This window comes from Dreissena polymorpha, chromosome 4 (genome assembly GCF_020536995.1).
Source record: "Dreissena polymorpha isolate Duluth1 chromosome 4, UMN_Dpol_1.0, whole genome shotgun sequence".
NCBI classification, from domain to species: domain Eukaryota; kingdom Metazoa; phylum Mollusca; class Bivalvia; order Myida; family Dreissenidae; genus Dreissena; species Dreissena polymorpha.
In genome coordinates, this window is record NC_068358.1 from 98539314 (window position 1) to 98561491 (window position 22178).

Below are 22178 nucleotides of genomic sequence, written 5' to 3' on the forward strand. Positions count from 1 at the left end.
CAGAGCATTAAACATCATAATTTAACAACCCGAATGGAAGTGTTTACTTCTTCATCTTAAAATGCATTGATACTTATTACACGAAATATTTTGATTCTAATTCAGTGTTGTTGGGGTCCTATAGTGACAGAGTCCCTTTATTAAAGGATTTTAAATGCATAAGTGTGAACAGGAATATTGTTGGGATACTTATTAAAAATGCCAGGTAATTCTTATTGCTGTTTACTAAACAAATACCAACATGCGTCTGGTGAGGTCCTCTTTTCTACTAAAGTGCTTCTCACAACATGAATATTTGGACAAGCCGAGAATCCTGTCATCGTGAAGTTTTATACCCCACTTGGTTTTGAGGGCATATCCACAAAAACGACACACATATGACATATCTGAAAATAGGATAAATATACCGAATAAAAACAAAACATCGTGTTAAGAAACTAAACACAGCTTATGTATAATGTAAACAAATTATTTAAAGATATAGACCTTGGATAGTGTTTAAAAACATTTTTTTTTCTGGATAATCGTTTCTTGTTACAATAAGCAATTCAAAATGAATACGATTTTAAATTAAAAAGTCGCAAGTAAAATGAACTGTAACCATTTTATGGCATATATTTTTTTTTAACAGCTGAAGACCACTCTTGAGAAAATTTACATGTACAACATACGCACGCGCGTCGAGCTCATTTACCATGTTCGTTCATAAACGTCCTATTTCAAAGGAACTTTCTAACTTTACGTACGCATTCATGAATATAGCACAGTTGCAGTTATTATAATTGTGTGGTAATAAATACTACCAAGGTTTTAAATCTCTTTTTAACAGAAATACAATACTTGGTAAAGTAAATGTCATTATATTAGTAAAACATAGTAATAAGTGTGCCTAAAAGGTAGAATGAATGCCTGCATATATTCGTCAACTGCCGTTTGCATTTTTTGGCTACTGACGTTTGCCATTTTTATTCATACTAATGACGTTTGCCATATCTGTTTTACTCTTTAAAGGTATATTTATTATCCGGTACATATTTATTTGTGTTTATGCATAGAACTATGTAATAAATGTTTGGGTGATCGTTTATTTGTGTGAGCACCGACGCTTTGTAATTTTACTACTGACGTTTGCTTCTTAAATGGAAATTTGAGTCGAAGTGTTCTCGTAAACCAGAGCAACACACACAACGCGTGATACACCGATCGCAAGCTTTATGCATGCCTTATTGCCTGCACTAGGTCGTATGAAACCCAGAGGACGATCAGCAAAGCCATTGAACAAACACTACATTCATAAAAACACCTACTGACGTTGACTTTTGGAGTTACGTGGCAGAATTTGTTCATTCCAAGTGAAAATGTTAACTGGAATATAGAATTTAGTATCGCCAATGCCAAGTAAAGTGTAACGTTTTGTGTAACGTCATTAAATTGACATGACTGCATGTTTGCTAATTTTACACCAGACTGCTTGTTAAACTCAATGGTGTCGTGTTTATTATTGTACCTGCGATGAAGTTTTAAGTGCAGCCTGTTAACTCCTGTTACAAAGGTAATTACTTCTGGTGCTTTTTATATTTGGTAAATAAACCTAAAATACTTGCTTCTTCTTTACATTATGTGTTATAAGTAAATTGCACATATTTAAATATTGGTTGAATATGAAATAAAATAAAAATAAAAATAACATTTGTATTAATGCTCAATGAGGCAGAACAAAACATATCATATGAAAAAAATGTGCTTACCAAATCAAATAAATACAGATAGGTTTATGTTACATATTAAATGAACTAGAAATCTTAAAAGAAAAGTCAAATAAAACCTACACTTAGAATCTAACCAGACAAAGATTATTTGATCATTAAAATTAACACTGGTACAGTGAAATCCAGAATTCACAATTCACACAAATACTTGCAGCATATAACCGCACTAAGACTACGTTAAACGCAAAACAATATTTTGATATCATAACAACAAAACAACATAAGAATATCATTAACTAAATTCTGCCTATCACCACATAGATAAGACGTAAAACGAGATCAATACCACAAAGTTGTTCGGGATGAAATAACAGTAAAGTTTATGCTTAATGCCGTAGAGAGTGACAACAATTTTTTAATATTTGAAAATCACATATCAAATATTGTTTTCAAAGATGACCAACGGTAATTAAATTTGATATGTAAATGCGGACACAAAATAAAAAAAGTATAAGTAATATTTCAAAAAAAAAATAAAAAAATATGTGTTTCAATAATATATCCATGTGCGATACAACTTTGTCCCTAGTTGTTTACTTGTACGCTTTTGTCAGTATTTGATGAATAATAATAGTTTAAGTGATACAACTCCTCTGATAAGTCAGTGAACTATTTACTTATTTCTATCATAACCTAAATTTCATAATTTGTATACTCCATTAATTATTAATTTCATTACACTTAGTTTAAACATATTTATTTCAAACAAGCATGTTTATACATACGATTTCATACAACATTTATAATAAATATTACCATGTTTGAATGGGATGAGAACGGAAGACAAGGTCTTATAGTGTTCTTCTCCCTCGACTCAGTATATATACAGTTGCATGGGTTAGTACGAACATAATTGGATTCAAAGTTATTGGTCAAGAAAAACACTAGGCAAAAAAAAAAAAGAAACTCAGATTACAGAGTGTCAATTGTTATACATGTAGGTAATAGTATGACAGTAGGAGATGAGGTGGTAGAAGTTTGGGAAACAAAAGAAAGAAGAAGGAGGTTTTGAAGACTTTGGGGGAAAAGGCGTAAGGGAGCCGTTCTGTAGCATATTTACGTATCGAATCGCTTACTATTAATTATAAATTTATGAACTGCATCAGCTATTTAAGTATTGATTAAGTAGTCACGATAGTAATAGTATGACAGTAGGAGATGAGGTGGTAGAAGTTTGGGAAACAAAAGAAAGAAGAAGGAGGTTTTGAAGACTTTGGGGGAAAAGGCGTAAGGGAGCCGTTCTGTAGCATATTTACGTATCGAATCGCTTACTATTAATTATAAATTTATGAACTGCATCAGCTATTTTAGTATTGATTAAGTAGTCACGAGTGTCGTCTCCATATAAAATAGTTTCAATGCATGGGGCGGAATATATAGATATCGTATTGATAAGTTCGCCGCGAATATGTGCATACTGGGTGCATTCGAGAAAGAAATGTGAAGTCGTTTCGCGGAGTCCACAGAGACACAAAGGGGATGTTACGATGTTGCGTCTGAATAGATGTTCATTTAAGGAGCTACAATGTGTTCTTAAGCGCGTATGTAGCGTTTGAGAGCGTCTTTCGCCGTATGCAAATAAGGGATTTGGAGTCAGTCTATCACTGTTTATGCGCCATTTAAATGAAAGGATCGATTCAGCGTTTTTGACATCATCAGGAAGATTATTCCATTCCGATACAGTAGATGGAAGGAACGAGTTTGAATATAGTGATGTGCGGGCTTGAATTGTTTGTAAATGTGAAGAATTTCTAAGAGAATAATTGTTACCCGACCCCACTGTTGCGGGCAAAAGAGATTGTAAGTAAGTTGGAACATTGCTAGAATTCATTTTATACATTAATATTAATTTATGTTTACGTCTACGTTGACTAATAGATTCCCATCTTAACTCATTATAAAGATCATCTAATGAGACTAAGCGTGTGCATCCAGATGTTATTCTCGCGGCTTCGGTTTCGATTTTTTCTAGTTCGTCTTTTTCATATTGCGTGCAATTATCAAAAACAACATCTGAATACTCAAGAAGTGGTCTAATAAACGAAAAGTATATTTTCTCTAGGGATTTTCGATCAAGCATCGTTTTTAAACGACGCATTATATGAACTCGTTTCCATGCATTTGTCTTTATAAAAGAAATATGCGCATGCCAAGTACAGTCATTGGACATAAGTACGCCTAAATGCTTGTGAACATTAACACTCGGTATAATAATGTTTGACATAGTCAGTAATGGATGCGATGGTTTATTAATTTTTCGAGATATAAGCATGGATTCTGACTTTGACGGGCTAAAAGAAACTAACCATTTATCGGCCCAGCTGGAAATTTTATCAATATCTTCTTGCAATACGGCTGCAGTTTCATTTGGTGAATTTACGACCATGAAAAGACTGGTATCATCAGCAAACATATGTATATGTGCTTGAATGTCGGCGATAATATCATTAATATATACTAAAAACATAAGTGGGCCTAGAATAGAGCCTTGGGGGACACCGGCGATAATTTCCATAGGACTTGAATGTGCTCCCGGTAAGATTACTTTTTGTTTACGATCAGTAAGATAATTGGATAAAAATGATAATAGATTACCTCGAATGCCTGCTTGTTGTAATTTATATAATATACCTCTGTGCCATACTTTATCAAAAGCTTTACCAATATCAAAAAATACAACTCTGACCTCAAGGCCATTGTCTAGGGCTCTACAAAATGTATCGTAAATATATGTTAGCTGATTAACTGTGGAATCACCAGGCAAGAAGCCAGACTGCGTGGGCGCAAAAAATGAATTTGCACGTAGAAAGTTAAAAATGTGTTTATGTAATATTCTCTCAAAGACCTTCTCAATAGTATTTAGCAATGATATAGGTCGATAATTAGACGCTAGAGATGGATCACCCTTTTTAAAAATCGGACAGACATTAGCAATTTTCCAACAAGAAGGCATTTTTTGAGTATTAAGACAAGAGTTAAACAGATCACACAATGGATAGCTTAATTGATGCATGGCTTCTTTTAGGATTCGATTATCAATTCCATCAGGACCGGATGCTTTACCTAGCTTGAGATATTTGATTGAGTCAATGACTTCTTCCTGGTTAATATGAATATACTGAAGACTGTTATCGTTTGAATTGTTCATAGGTGGAAGATCGTGATTGCTTTCGTCAATTGAACATTGGCTTGCGAAATACCTGTTTAGCATATCAGCTTTACATGAGTTATTTGCAACAAGGTTACGTGTTTGTTCATCAAGGAGAGGAGGAATTGAAGAACTTGTGTTGGTAGGAATAAATGTTCGAAGTGTTTTCCACCAGTCTTTAGCGCAAAGGTCGGATGACTTAAGTTTACATGCAATATTGTTAAAATATTCGTTTTTTGAATTACGTAAAAGTAATACGACATCATTCCTGACACGACGAAAATTTGACCAATGAGTATAACTATTTAGCTGTTTAGCTTTTCGGTATAGACGTTTTCGTTGTCGAATCTTTTTCTTTATGTTATTATTTAGCCAGGGCAGATCACGAGAACGTATACAAACATTTTTGTTTGGAATACACAATCCTGCAATTTCTACAATTGTTTTGGTAATATTTTCTGCATAAATATCAACATTATCACATTTAAGAAGATCCCAACTAGTGTCTGTCATTAATTGTCTTAGTTTTGAGTAATCCCCAATGTCGTAACGCCAGATATGTCGATAAAAAGTTTTACATATGGGTTTTGTAAATGTTAATGTGACAAAGACAGGGCAGTGGTACCGAATAGATTGGTCTAAAAATGGTTCGCCTGTTCCAGAAAGTAATACAGTATTCGGATTACTCACAAAGATTAGATCAATAATTAAACATGTTTGTTCAGTAAAGTTTGTTGGCTCATGAATAAGTTGCGTTAAGTCGTATTGTAAACATAATTCATTAATTTTACGTGCCGATAATTCGGCAAGAGCGTTTATATTAAAATCACCTGTAATAATTATATCATCTATTCGTGTTTCTCTGGCTAGTCCTATAGAATCTTCGATGTGTTGCATATACAATCTATCCGCACTAGGCGGTCTGTAAAATACGCCAAAAAGAATGGATTTATGTTTTGAGGCGAAAACTTCAATCCATATACATTCAACATTATTTAATTCGAGATCGTGTCTTCGTTTGAAAGCAATAGTTTCATTAACGTATATTGCAACGCCCCCATGAGGGTCGGATGGGCGATCCTTGCGGATTGGCTGGTGGAAGCCTTCAAAGAGGAGATCGGTCGATGGAATAGAACTATTTAACCATGTTTCAGTAAAACCAATTATATCATATTCACATAGGCCTGTGTAAAGAACATCTAGTTTTTGCATAAGACTTTGAATGTTGTAATGAACAAAACTTAATTTGTTTGTTGCTGATGCATTGGAAATTGATGTAGAACTGTTTGCCTCTGTATTAAGAGATTGATCAAGCGAGGTAGGTCCTGGATTTGGATGAATATCACCTGATCGTAATAGGACTATAGAGATCCAGCAACATGTTAAGACAATCAAGAGACATTTAAGAAGCGTTTTGAAAAATAGAATATCCGCATGCATGTTTTTTCCTATCAGGACACATTTTCGTGGGTGTTCAACACTCAATGATATGTTCATAGACAAGTATATATTAATTTGCAATGAGAAGAGGCTAATAATATTTAGCCATAATTGACATGCATAAAAAGCGTGTAAGAATAGCGGAAAATTAGCTGATGCTTTATAAGCAATCATGACCGCGTTACCAGGTCTCTTTTTACTGTGCATTATAATGATATGCCCCAAGGAAGACAAGATGAGCCTGAAACGCTGACATGATACGTTTGTTGCATTTGACAATGCGATCTTTCGACGAGACTAAAGTTAACATTCGATTACGCTGTTTGCGACAGAACGGCGTCACATAGGAGTATAAGATATGGAGGAGAGTAGAAAATAGAGAGGCAAAGAGACAGATGATAAAGGATGATGATATGTTTGGTATCATTATCATGATATGTAAGGTTATGTTGGGTTTATACATGAGCTCATGATAACAACCTAGGATTAACAGCTAAGCATGGAATAAGTACAATTGAAAGTAGTGTACTTTTGAAAGGGACAGTTACAAACTGCATGCAAGTCATTGTAGTAAGCGTCTGCATAGCGATAATAATTTAAGAAAGCGTACACATATACATATATGCAAATGTGCAAGCACTTCACAACTTGCAAAAATATTGTTATAACATAATATACAGCAATATATAATGTTATACGGAACAATCATAACTAAAGTGACATCTCAAACGAAAAATAGAAGGACACACAATAATTTGATAATGACAACGGATGTATATTGTATTATGCACTTTACCCATGCTTTCGTAGCTAACAATGGTGCAAACCAACGTGCGCACATGCATAGGCAACACGCACGCACACACACACAAACACATGCAATACACGTTACCATCAATTTGAGTACATCGTTGCACAAGTCGTTTAGATCTTATACTTATATGATGCAGTACCCGTTTATACTTATTACATATTTAGCACACATTGTATTGACAGTTAAACGGAGACCTTTACACTATAAAAGGACGACAAACGCAGAAAAAAAAGCACGAAAAGTTAAAGTCCCAACGTGTTATTAACACATCTATTGACGCAAAAATACAAGTGTTTGCAAACAGATGCAGTACACGTTACCATAAATTTAGGTGCATCATTGCACAAGTGTTTTAGATCTTATAATTAAATGGTGCAGTATACACAGTTACACTATAAAAAAGACCACAAGCGCAGGAAAAAAACGAGAGAATGGAGTCCCACCGTGTAATTAACACATCTATTGACACAAAAATACAAGCGATTGCTCGAGAAACATTTAGTTTTGATAAATAAACAAACAAATGCAATACACGTTACCATCAATTTTAGATCTTATAATTATATGATGCAGTACCCGTTAATACTTATTACATATTCAACACAAATTGTATTGACAGTTGCACGGATACCTTTACACTATAGGAGGACCACACGCAAAAAAAAAAAACACGAAAAAATAAAGTAAAGTCCCAGCGTGTAATTAACACATCTATTGACACAAAAATACAAGCGATTGCCCAAGAAACATTAAGTTTTGATAAATAAGCACACACACATTGAGTTGTCGATTCATGAAGCCTGAGGCCACTACCTGGATAGTTTTTACATTTCGTGCGTTAATAAAGACTTCTGTAAAACAACTGTATGCAAAAGGAATGCTTAGATAGAATAAGAAACTATGGATGCTATATTCATGAAACGTACAGTTAAGCATATTTGAAAATAATTACAACTAAACATAGTGTACTGCGTATGAATACAGCTTTTGTATCAGAATAATTTAAGATTTTCATGAAACGTACAGTTAAGCATATTTGAAAATAATTACAACTAACATAGTGTACTGCGTATGAATACAGCTTTTGTATCAGAATAATTTAAACACACTATAATTGTGTTCGTATTTTGAGAGAAGTTAAGATCAAATAGAGCTAGCAGCAGTAAAACAAGTATTTTCGTGATGTGGAGCTACATAACGGGATTTATAGATTAACTCTGAGCTTAGAGACATACCATATCGAATAGCGTAAACAGAAACGTTAATCCCGTGACAATCGTGCTGTTCATTTATAGCAGTATATTTTGGATATACACTGCACACAAAAAATTAGTACAGTAACATTTATTTATATTTGTCTAAATCAATTTCGCAAGTGATGCGTTTGACTTTTGACTGGCCGTTTTCCATCACCTTTATCAGCACTGTACCATCACTAGACCAGGCGCTTTCAAATTTCTTTGCTTTTGCCAGTCCACGCGCGACAAATAACAAATGTGCACGACGCTGGGTAAGGTCCTCATTGATGAAAACCCGATCGTAATCGCTGTTTGTCTTCAGGTCTCGTCTTAGGGAATACAGCTTCTGCCTTGCTCGGTAGCTGACGAATTTTACAATAATAGGCCGCGGTTGTCGCCCTCCTGGTTTTCCGGTTCTGTGTGAACGATCAATTTCTCCTATGAATACGTCTGCTCCCATAGACTTACACAGGTTCATAACGATACCATCAGTACCTTCCTTTGGGCCCTCATTTTCCGGGATGCCGAAGATACGCAGGCTATTACGTCGGCTATACTGCTCACTGGCATCCAATGTATTTTCTATTTTAACCATGCGGTCCTTGAGAATTCCATTTTCATTTTTAAGGGAGTTATTTTCAAGTTCAAGGCATTCTATCCGTTTGGATAGTCCATCCACTACACCAGTAATGATCGTTTCGATCATACTTTTCATTTGGGTTGAGAGAACGGTGTTGATTGCTTCTTGGACTGTCTGTTTGATGGCCTTCATTGTGTTGTCGTCAAGGACAACATTAGTAGGATTTTCAAAGTCGGCCATACTGTCAAATGTGTAGTTGAATTCACAGCTAGAAACGCCTACGCTTGCGACTCGATTTTTCTTCTGCTCACCTTGGTCTTCTGGAGTTGACAACACGGAAATAGTCCTCTTAACAGCAGTGTTTGGGGTTGAGGCAATGAAGCTCATTATAGTTGATGCTCTTTCTTATTCGAACAGTATAGATTGAAAAAAAGGGTGTGGGTGACCGCTCTATATGTTGCACGATTTGTCCATTGTTTATTTCTGTAAACGAGGTCAGCTGTTATATCTATATATAGTGTGTAGCTATAAATAGTTCATAGCAAAAACAGGTTTACTCACTATGTTCATAGCTGGTTTGCATCCTTGTGTCCACTGTTTTCAGCAATTTTAAATCACTAGGTCATTCTAGGTAACGCACTGAACATTTTCACACCCAACACATAATGTTAAAAAGTCACATCATTTGTGAAAATAGCGAAATGCCGACAGTTGATGTAAACACAACCAATATGTCCGCCACCGGAAGCGTAAGGAACGTTCATTACACTTGACTTATTTTTATTTTGTACTCGGATAAAAAGCGAGTGTATGCCTTTGATCTACGAAATGTTATTGTTGTTGTTTCTACATACCTGGACACTTTAATTTATATCTAGATCCTGTTGATTAAAGATTTGTGCACATTTCCAGAAGCACCCTAATTATCTTGTAAAACCGTCGAGGCCGCTTTCGAACGCTTCCGTTCTGAGATCAAGAATTCAACATTCTTAATAAAATATTGTTCACTTTGTTATGAAATTAAAATCAAATTAAATTTTTTATAAAAAATAGTTTGTTTGTAAAATCTATTTTTTAGTTTTCATATTACTCTTTCCTATTATTACATGGACTTTCTAAAAAATCATTCCGCCTAACTTTGTGAAAATCAATAAATGACGTGTGTCAAATGTCTGCTTGGAAATTCTAACTGTGCCTGTTTTGTAAACACAAACAAAAAGCAGTTTTTAAGTTACTAAGGTGGAAAAGGTTTACAGAGAGAAAATTTTCTTTCTCCGTAAACATCTTCAGAAAAATAACGATCATAGGTTTCAGATTCACATCCAAGGTGCGAAGATCCAAGAAGTGGTTCTTGGAAGCATTTATTTCGTGTAATTTTGATTGTAGTGACCGGCGTATCTTCGGAGCGTTGCTATGACAATTTGTCTCATATAAATATATATATATATATATATGCCATCACTTGTTATTTCCTGATATGAAACTGTTAGTTTTAGAGACTTTTTAAGTGTATTGTCATGGTTAGATTTCTTCATATCAAGTTCTTGTTCTGCTGTTATATAATAATTGAAAAAAATATGACTGAATGTCTGTAACCCTTGTTTATTTGTCCTGATTGCATGGGTGACTTGAAAAAGTCAGCACTTTTTACAGTTCCAATAAGGCCACTCAAAATTGATTTGTTGGTCACGGATTTTGTTGAAAAAAAAGTTGAAGAGGCGAGCGAAAAAAAAAATTGAAAACAGGAAAATTCTCCAGCGAGCGAAGAGCGAAATATAAAACAAAATCAAATTTCGATAGAAAAATATTGCATTACCAAGAAATACAGGTTAAAACAGCTACAATTTACATTCAAATCAATTCTTATACAAAGAATATATATCGACCTCATATTTATACGAGTAAGTTGCATATGACCTTTGACCACGAAATATACATGTAAACCATATCAATGAAGTGAGGGACACAAGTTTACCTACTGCTGCTTATATTTGTTTGGAGTTTTAAACAGTGAACGCTGTGAAAAGGTATTCCATGTTGCAATAGCACTTGAAGAGGGACAATCATCAAAATAATAGAACCAGCATATAATGATTTTATGTTTATTTTTTGTTCACTTAAAATTGTGTTATAGGAAAAATTTGCCTACATATAGGGAAATACCGTCCATATGCCCATTTAATGAAGAAAAGGTATTAAAACAACTACGTCATGTTTCCCGATGTTGTTTGAAATTGAACATGCTTCAACGGTATCCGCGGTATCTGCTGATAGATGCATGTTCGAGCGACGTGAACAAACACATTCAAATACGTCACAGAACGTATAAGATGTGTTTATATTTTTAAGGGTTGGCTGCAGCAACTTTTTACCGCAATTTCTTAAAACGGTCACGACAGCGAAACATGTACTGCTCGCGCAGGAAGCCATTTTTCTGGTCGTCTCGATCGAACTTTTTAGCGTCTGCAGTTATCGGCTAAAAAAGGTTACGCAACACTATATTTGTCATTCGTATTCAGCGTCAAAATCGTTTCTGATATATCGCTTTTTTTCTTTCACAAATTAAAAAAATAAATGCGCTATGGTTACAGAAGGACACAAAAATTAGTGCGAGCGGTATTTTTTTTTTCAATTTTGAAAACATAGGTGCGGCAAATCCGACGACCAACAGATCAATTTGGAGTGGCCTAAATGGAAACATGCCAATCTATTCAAATGCCGCTCTCAGAGTATTCACTGATAACGCAGTCACATTTGAATTTGTTGCAGCGTCTGCTACATCATATCTTAAGATGTTTGACGATTTATGTTCTCTTATAAACATTTGACATGCATTGTTGTATATTTTCTGCATAGGCCTATAGCAAGCTACAAGTTAAGGTTGAAGCACATGTGATATATAAGCTGCAAAACAAACACAAACATGTTGTTTTTCTTTAACCATTCCAATACAGAGACATTAATGTAAGATTTTTTGCCTTCGACAATGATTATAATTTGCTGACTAGGATCAGATCAATGCATGTACTTTATAAAATGTGTTTGCAAATATTCGCTAAAATGCTCGAATTCGACCAGTATTTCCTGGAAATTGTCGCATCTTACCCTGGAGAAGCAGCTTACCACAATGGTTAATTTATTATGACATATCTACACAATATGAGGGATCTGTGTAACGATTGTTCTTTAACCACCAAATGTAGTTGTTGCTTATCGGCAGGATGTTATCGCAGGAACAAACATTTCCACTTACAATGTATGGTGTGGTACATTCAACTTATAGGGAGATTATACGATTTGTATATGTGTTAAATTGTTTTATATTGATTAAATATGTTACAATAACACAAAATAGGCAAGACAAATTATACATTGAAGACAAATTTCATAAAATGCAGCAAAGACAAATTAGCGCCCCGAGCCGATTGTGACGAAGATATTTCGTACATATTTTCCTACAATACCAGAAGCATTCGTCTGTTTATAAGGATCAGAGTTAGTGTTCGTGTGTAGTATGAATAGATAGCGTTGCAGGAATTTAAAATTAACCGTAAACTAAATTTAGACTCACATCGTACATGAATGATATACATGCTGGCGAATTCGACTGACAATTTCGATTTCAGAATTAAATATCTGGCTAATTTCGCATTTGTCGAAACATGTTCTTCTTAACTTTTATCTTAATTTATATTGAAATATAAGTATAATAAGTTTTTTAAATATTTTATATAAATAAATAAATATTTGCCAAAATCGTATTATCTCCCTTTAACACTTTTGCGTTAATTGGTTTGCGATTTTTCAATATTTCTCAAAGTTTGTTAAATAACGATTAACGGCTCATAGCTTCTGCCCTGAATTTTGCTGAATCATGTGTGTTTTTATTAAGTGTTAACAGACCAGAACAGAATAGTTCATTTTTGACTTAAGCGCATAAAGCTCATCATCAATACCATACATTGAGAATATTATGCGGGATATTATGTGAGTTTTGGATAACGATCAAGTGTATCATGCGAGGCTAAGAACCGATGTAGCGCGATGCTTGCTTTATCCAAAGCTCACATAATAGTCTATTTATCCTATTATTTTCTCCCTATTTTCCATTATTAATTATCAAATATCGCATTTTTTGACGAATTTATCTTTCCGAAGTTGACAAAAACATATTCTCTAATTTTTGGAAAACCCAAATCTGATCTTTAAATAGCAATAGTATAAAGCTGAAGTTTAAACGATCGTTGTTATACTATCGATTTTCATCTGGTAATAGGATACATATACAATACACACATGAGTTTGAAGTAAATAAAAACATAAATAAGAAAGATCTTTTTAAAGGGGCCTTTTCACAGATTTTGGCATTTTTTAACTTATTCATTAAATGCTTTATATTGATAAATGTAAACATTGGATCGTAAAAGCTCCAGTAAAAAATCAAGAATAAAATTAAAAAAAGGAAAAGAACATTGCCCGGAGCAGGTTTCGAACCAGTGACCCCTGGAGTCCTGCCAGAGTCCTGAAGTAAAAACGCTTTAGCCTACTGAGCTATTCCGCCGAGTACACATATTTGACGTATTTTATACCTTATATAAGCAATCTTCGTAGTTTCACAAAATTTAACGACAAAAACAGAACTCTCCAAATTATTCAATCGTTTCGCGTTGCAGCGCTTTATAATTTTTAGGTTTTAAAAATCGTCAAAAGATGCATATAATGGCTATATTAGACCATGGTAAATGTTCAGTATTACTGTTTCCTCACAAATATCATAACTAAAACGAAAATTTGCGAATCTGAAACAACTTTTTTCAATTTTGTCAATTTACCAAAGCGTGAAAGATCCCTTTAAATAAACAGGATATAAACATGTTTTGTGAGAGTGTCACTTGGATGAGTTTAACACTTGGTGATAACACACTGTCAAGCTTAGTTTAATTATTGCATCATTTATTACATGATAATATACCTTAGTTCTTTGTAAAAAAAAAAAATTATGTTATAATACAAATATGACATGCTCTCTTATTTAAAAGTTTGTACACTAAATGTGGCTTACTTTCTTAACAAATATTTGTTTGAGATAGTTTGTGTTCAATCTACTTGAACACATATTGACGGGTTCTATACAATGTCGAGTTTTATCTATACCTAATATCGAGATAATATATGAGTTAAAGAACAAAGGGATATTCATATATAATGTAATTTTGGTTAAATAACAAACAGGTGTGTTGATCTCTGACAATGTTCTGGTGACTTTCCGTGACCATAGCTATGTGAGCCGAAAAACGTAGCAATTATGTCCCGATGCTTTAAGCCATTTTAGTTAGTGAAGCATTGGTATAGTACCCTGTTTTTGAGTAACGGGATACAGATCAGAGTTCATATATCCAGGAAATAATTACGTCTTACATCGGTTGACCGTTTTGATAGGGATGTCTCGAACTTTTGATGATCGACGTTTGCGTTATTTTTACGTTCAATTTTTCACGTCTGTGAAACATTAACAATTCTGTCTTATCCTTCAATATACTAAGAGAATCGGAATAGAACCACACTGAATTTGTTGACATGTTTACATTTAATTGCTCTTTACACAATTTACGATGAGCGTGCTCAATTTTAACACTTTATCCAAGCGTTAAAATTATTTAATCTCCAAATTCCGCAGGTATAATTTCAAATGGGCGATGTATATGAGAAAATATATAAAACTTTCAATTAAATATTTATATTCAAGTACCTTGTTACGGTATAAATATATGTATGTAAATTTGCTTTTTGCGAGCATAAAAGATCCACCGCTTGCGATGACAGTTAAAAGGTAAGTAAAATTGTTAAGAATTTCTTGTTCTTGACCTTTTATGTCCATTTAAATGTCATACTCAATGACCCATGACTGAAACTGTTGCGTCGTGTACCATTTGACGGGCAATTTTTCGTCCTGATTGCGCTTTTTTTGGGAGTACCGCCTTATCACTTGCTTTAGAGGACTATCCTCATATTAACTCTTGTAACATGACATCTAAATTAAAGCATACTGTTCAATATAATCAGGCATTACTGAATCACATATGGACATGTTGTTGATAAGTAATCTTCATTTGAAATAAATCACATATATAATTTTTATTGATAAGTAATATTCATTTGAACAAAATGAAAGTTGTGAAATAGTACGTGTGTTATTTGAGCTCGAAATGTATTTTTTTTTAAGTTTAACTAAAATTGAAAACATTTGCTTGCCAACATAGATCCTATAGATTCGATTCGCAGTTTAAGTAACAAAATAAAAATAATATTATGGCATATTAAATTTCAGAAGAAAAAAGGCACAACCAGCAATTTGTGTCAGAGTGTGAACAATAATTATCGATAGAAATTGTTTAAAGACAATCGACTGTGATTTGAACTATTAAAACTACTTTACAACAACACTCAGTATTTGAAAGCCAGTGGGTACCTTGAATACATAACTGTTTTAGACTGGTTCTGATTGGCCAACAAAAACGCACAGTCTCACACACACACACAACTATATGCCGTGTTTAAAAGCGGCGGCACCTAACATCATGGCGACATTGCGACCAAGCCTCGCTGATCAACCGCACTGCGACCTAGCTCGCTGATCAACCGCATTGCGACCTAGCTCGCTGATAAACCGCATTGCGACCAATCTCGCTGATCAACCGCATTTCTGGATTATGCGTTTACTGTCATTGGATATCATATTTAAACGCATTGCGTTTTTCACGCTACGAGGTCATCAAAGAAAGTACGTGCTTTTCTTTAAAGATATTCTTTAAGTGGAAGCATGTGTAGACAGTAAAGTAGGTGACAGTACTTATCTATACTCATATTTGTCAATTTCCTCATACATTGATTTACCATTTACATGTATGTGTTCGAGGAACATTTTAATTAATGACCGACAGGCTTTTTTTCATATGTCCTTTTGTATTTGAATTTTAAAGAAGGTAACTAAGTGTTGTGATAATGTGTACCTACATTTAAATAATTATTAAATTGTACGTGTAAGCGCAACATGTTTGATCAGTTTATATGATTTTCATTTCTCCAACAATTACTCTCAAACAAACACAACACATATCGCTCGTCTTCAATGGCGACCAGTAAACAATCAAACGGTCGCAACCATTAAACCTTGAATGTATTTCTTACATCTAATAGAAACCTATTAAGATTCACCCAATGCAATAACACCGTATGAAGCCCATTTATTGATGGTATATTATATTCATTAATTAAGAGGCTTTTTTCAAAATGTCATTTAACGTTCTCTACATGACTTTAAGTCTTAGAATTCTACGTTACTTAATCTGTCGAAGACCTTAGGTATTGAAAACAATATTCAACCGTATTGCGATCATCTTATGATATGTAATAATAAAATAAGAAGTTATTTACAATTGAAAACATTTTGCGAGATTCCGTTTTATTGAAAGCATTGACGTTTTGCACATTCTTGTTGTGCGGGAAATTTAATTTCCCAATCTTATTCAAATTATAAGTACAATTGAAACCGTATAACCAATAACATTTTGTAAGATTACCAAAATGAATCACACAATGTACATTTTTTATTAAATTAAACTTATTCGAAGCAGATATTGTAAGCTTTTAGACTTATTGTTTAATCTTCTTCGCGTGCATTTAATTTAATGATATGTAAACGAAAACTGTGATCAGTAAGGAACTTTTTAATAAGTTTTAGCTGATAAGCTATTTTTTATCATCTGACGAATATTTTAGGGAAAGAAATACATGCATATACTCATCAAAGCTTCTTGTTATATCATCAGAACTCGCAATTGAGGAAGTTGAATGCTATAAACGATTTCTTTTTATGTTTTATGTATTGCAATATTCAAATGAAAGGATAGTTGCTGCAGCGCCAGGGCACTACTTTTATAGTTGATTTATTTTTTGCTTTTTATATATTCAAGTAAACTTTATGCGCGTTAAATAGTAAGTCAATATGTACGGCACTTATATAAAAATAACAAATACAAATAAATAAATACATCAAAACCAATAAATAAATAAATTAATTAACAACAAAATACAATAATTAATAAAGATATAAACTATTAAATATATACATTATTTAATTCATAAATACATACATATAAAAAACGAATAAATAAATAATATATATATTTCTTACATTTCTCTATTTCGGGCCTAAATTTAACAGAGGAAACTATGTTCAATGCCTCCGTTTTCATAAATTAGAGATTACATGTTCTCATGCAATGTCTCGTAAGTTTTCTCATTTATGGGTTCAAAAACCGTTTTAAATTAATTTATGCAAATTAAATAAAGTGTGTTGTTTTTGTGCTTACAAAGTTAATTCCATATGAATACATATGCCGTTATATTGATCATATCAATAACACATCTCATCAGTTCAACATGATGCGATAGCTTGAGCATAGTCATCAACGATATTGTTGAATTGGCCTGTATATGCAAAAACTGACTTGTTAAAAACGGTAATTGTTTATTTTTACTGACTAACACAATTTTGGCTTCAGTTAACCCCGTGCTTGCTTACAGTGTGTCTTCATACATGGGTTGATATTTAACGAGAGGACTTCCATTCCTGAAGCCAAATTTCAGGAAATAGAAATTGTTTACTTATGAATATATACTTATTTTTGTTTTTCAATGGCGCTCTATTAGTTTATACGTCGCGCCAAAACTGGCATCTAAAAAATACTCATAATTATAAGACTGTCTTAAATACACGAGTTAACATTAAGAATTTGGATGCTGAATACAAAATAACAATACACGAACACTAAAATGTATATTATCTTATCTTTAATCATGTCGACTTCTTTGGATCGCTAGAAATCTAGAAGCCGATATAAATCGTGAAGCATTTTGTGAAGTATTTGATATTTGTTAACTATGGTCCGATCAAAATATCAATTGCACAAAACATAAGTTCTTATAATATTTAAGCCATATTTGAAAAGACACGCAACTAAACAAAACGGCTGTTAAGTGTTAATGAAAATAGTTTTTACACTTTTTTACATGCTTGTTTATGTGCTCACCTTTTATTTAAACCTAACAACTGTCCTTGAATATTTGTTGAAGTTATGTAACTGACTTAAATATCACGTCCCATTAGGTCTTAAAGCTTTAGAAACACTTGTGGCCATTTTTAACACTAAATAGTTTTACCGCGTTCTTTCAACATACTAATGAGCTGTTGTTGTTGTTGTTTTTGTTTTTTCAAAGATAAAACTTTCACAAAACAGCTCTACCAATGTCAACTCGGATAATTGAAAAATGGGTAATATGGGATATAAAAAAACAGTCGACTTAATACTTGACGTTCCAATCTTTCGTTCACTGTTTTTTTATCTATGCAGCTAGTACAATAAATATACATAGCATGAAACTGGCAAAACATGGAAGTGTAAGTAAAAGACGAAACAGTGCCGAAAAACAATAACCATTTATTTGGGGTTTTTTGCCGATGTTGAAAATCCGTTTGAAAATGTAATCCATAAAATTTGTCAACATACATTCTTCTAGTATTTTGTATAATTGTCGATGCATCTCGCATGCCTAATGACCGTTCACTGTGAGAATTGCCTCGACGACGTTTCATGCTTTTTTTGTCTGGAAAGCTTATTGTATACCTTTCTTCTTTTTTAGAGAAAGGGACTAGCATTCCGTTTTTTTTTGGAAAATAACCGTGGACAAAACTAAGAAAAAGACCAAGTTTAGCGAGCTTATATTTCGGGAAACACTTATATCATCTTTAAGACGTTGCGGCCTATATCAGACCACTGCTTAAAAATAAAAGAGCACTGTATCAGTTCTAGTTATGCTTCTATCTGAATCGTTATGTACTATAACATGTCACCTAAGCCGGTCAATTAGTAAAGCCATTGTACGGGGTTTTCGACTGTTTAGTTTTTAAATCTGATCTTGTTACGGACGTTACGCTTCGAATTATAAAACAACATGAATTTATATATATATATATGTCTAGCACGAAGTAAATACTATTTTATATGTAAAATAGATTGGCCTGTTTGCCTAATTTTGGACTCGAACATAAACATGTTGTCCCCATTTATCAGACGAGTCCAATATCGAAAGTACATAAATACGCCCTGGTGAAAATATTAATAAATTTGTTTAATGTCCTTTCCTATTTTCAAATCTCATTGAACAATTGAATCGTGTTTATTAAGATCATTAAACAACACACAGTTTTTCACATAACAGTTCATTTATTATATATTATATTTATATTGCATGTCCATTTACCTCACATGCGTTCACTAGAGATAGGGTGGAGGCACAAATAATGTATTTACGGCGGGTAATTTCTTATTGCTTTGTGTGAATGAAATAAATTGCAACTGTGTTTATCCACTGATGCCTGATTTTTATCTTCACTTCACTTCACTTAACCCGTAGATTAGACAGCCGTTGGACAGGTGTCGACAGGACTACCGGTTACCTAGCAACAAGCTCTCTCAATTCCTCTCGTCTTGCGGATAGTCTCAATGCTGCGCTGAGCCTCAAACCTGTCAATTCTGAGATGTTATCTTACCATCGTTTATTGTGTCTGCTTTTCTGTCTCCCTTCCTGTACAGGGCCTTGTAGAACTGTCTTGGCAAGCACTGATGATCGGGAGACATGCCAATTCTACGTTTGCTTCCGTGTTTTCGCGGTGGTCAGTATATCTTGTTGTGGTTCGATGACATTCCTGCTTCTGTTTAAGACCTCTTCGTTGGTGTCTGTTAAAGCACATCATTACCATGGCCTGTGTCCTTCTGTTAGTGTCCATGACTCACAGTCGCACAAAATATGGGCATTACTAGGGTGCGAATCAGTTCGATCTTTGATCTGATGGCGATTTGTTTGTCTTTCCAGACACTCTGAAGATTTCTGAAAGCTGCTGTTTTTTGTGCGACTTTGGCAAGCATTTTGCAGAATCTTATTGAAATTGTCAAGTCAGTTGAAAGTTAAAGCAATATCTATTTCTTTATTTTTTTTAACACACGTACAAACATCTATGAAGATAGTTAACCATTTAAAAAAAGATAAAGACAAACATTTTTCTTGAAAAGCCACTTCATGTCAAACAAATAATATAAATTTAAAATGGACTATATCATATTGAAGGTCACACCGATTATAACAAAATGTGATTTGAATATTTCAACATTGTTTTTTAGATAGACAGCAGTTTATGGGAGCCACTTTTTTAAAAGCAAAAGGATTTCCCAATATTCAAATTTTCATGCAGTATTTGATTTTCCATATACAATATCTATTTCACTCAATTAGTCTGGTCCTCATTCCGGTTTTAATAAAGTGATTACATTACTATTTAAATTATTTATACTTGCAAAAATGATATCAATGATATCAAATTCACTTGTATAAGTAATCATTATGCGAGCGTTACTAAAAGATTCGTTTCATACTGACAAAACTTATTGAGTGGAAACTATATTCTTTCGAAGGTTACAAGAAGAACAATACATTATTTCTCCCAGGTATACATAGATACAACTTGGGGTACATATAATATACAAGTTACAAGAAACATATCATGTTTTCGGTTTAAGTGTGGTACATTTTGGTGTAGGGGGGGAATTCATATAAGCAATGTGAATCAATTAGCAGCTATAATGGATGCTTTGATATTTTATAGTTTTTACTATAGTTTTTAATTCGGAATACGGTAAAGATAAAATATGCATATGTTTACAGAAAGATCGTTTGTAATAATAGTAAGAAAAGTAATAATAATAATAACAACGGAAATGATGATGATGATAATAATTAGCAGAAGATATTTACAGTGTTATAGTGTAGGATGCCCTAAAACCATTATCATGTGTTTAATTTTACGCACTCGCAACAACCAAAAGTGCAGAGAGGACACTGTGTTTCACAGTACACTCATTTGAAACGCTATTGTAACAATCATGAATATAGATATGCTAAATATTGTATAAAAGAGTAAATACATCTCGCCATCAAACAACGTACTAAAATAATCTAAGCGACAGGTGGCTACGCCACTGCGCTATTTCACTAACGGGTCTTTACATCATGTGCAACGTGCATGTATGATTTCATGACGTAATCATAAATCCTTCTAAATTGTATCAACGACTTTCAATGGAACCACCGATCAAAGATTATGATATTGTGTATATATTTATGTATAAAGTTACACAAATACATCACACGTTAATCCACAAGTAATTGAGCGTGTTTTTTATAAGTTACTGTGTCCATGGACACCATCAATATTAAGTAATATTTTTGTTTCGTTTAAATTCCTGAATTTGACATTGAAATGTTGAGTGGAACCCATATTTTTTACTCCATAAATCACCTATGTCCATCCCACAAAGCCCAATCGTATAACTAAACATTTATTGCCAGCGTATTCCCAAATACATATTAGTAATTTTATACGAAATTCGATGTATAAAAGTGTTTATTGTTAAAAATAGTTATCTTTGAACTAAATTATAAAATGCACTCAAATTTTGTTTGCAAATTGCTTGAAATATTACTACAAGTGATTGTTTATTTTAAATGTATGGTGATTTGCTTCGGTAAATATACACAGAAATGTTGAATGTCAAGGCGGACTATTTTATGACACATAGAAATTAAATGATTATAAATTTTATGTAAGACATAAGACATAAATTTGGTTTATCCTTTGTTGCGACCGTATTTCTATGTTGAAATATGGTTTTGCATCATGAAAAAATACACCTATCTTTAAAGGGGCTTTTCAACGTTTTGATAAATTGACAAAAATAAAGAAATTGTTTCAGAATCGCAATTTTCATTGCAGTTATTATATTTATGAGGTAACAGTAATACTGAACATTTACCATGCCCTAGATTAGCCATTATATGCATCTTTCGACTTAAAAACCTGAAAATTATAAATCATTGCAACGCGAAACGATTGAATAAGTTTGAGAGTTCTGTTTTTGTCGTTAGGTATTGGGATACTACGAGGATTGCTTATATAAAGTTAAAAATACATCACTCATTGCATGAGCATTAATGGCCGAGTGGTCTAAGCGATAAACTTTTACTCCATATATCAGTGATTCGAGTCCATTTGAGGGTTTCCTTTTTTTCTTAC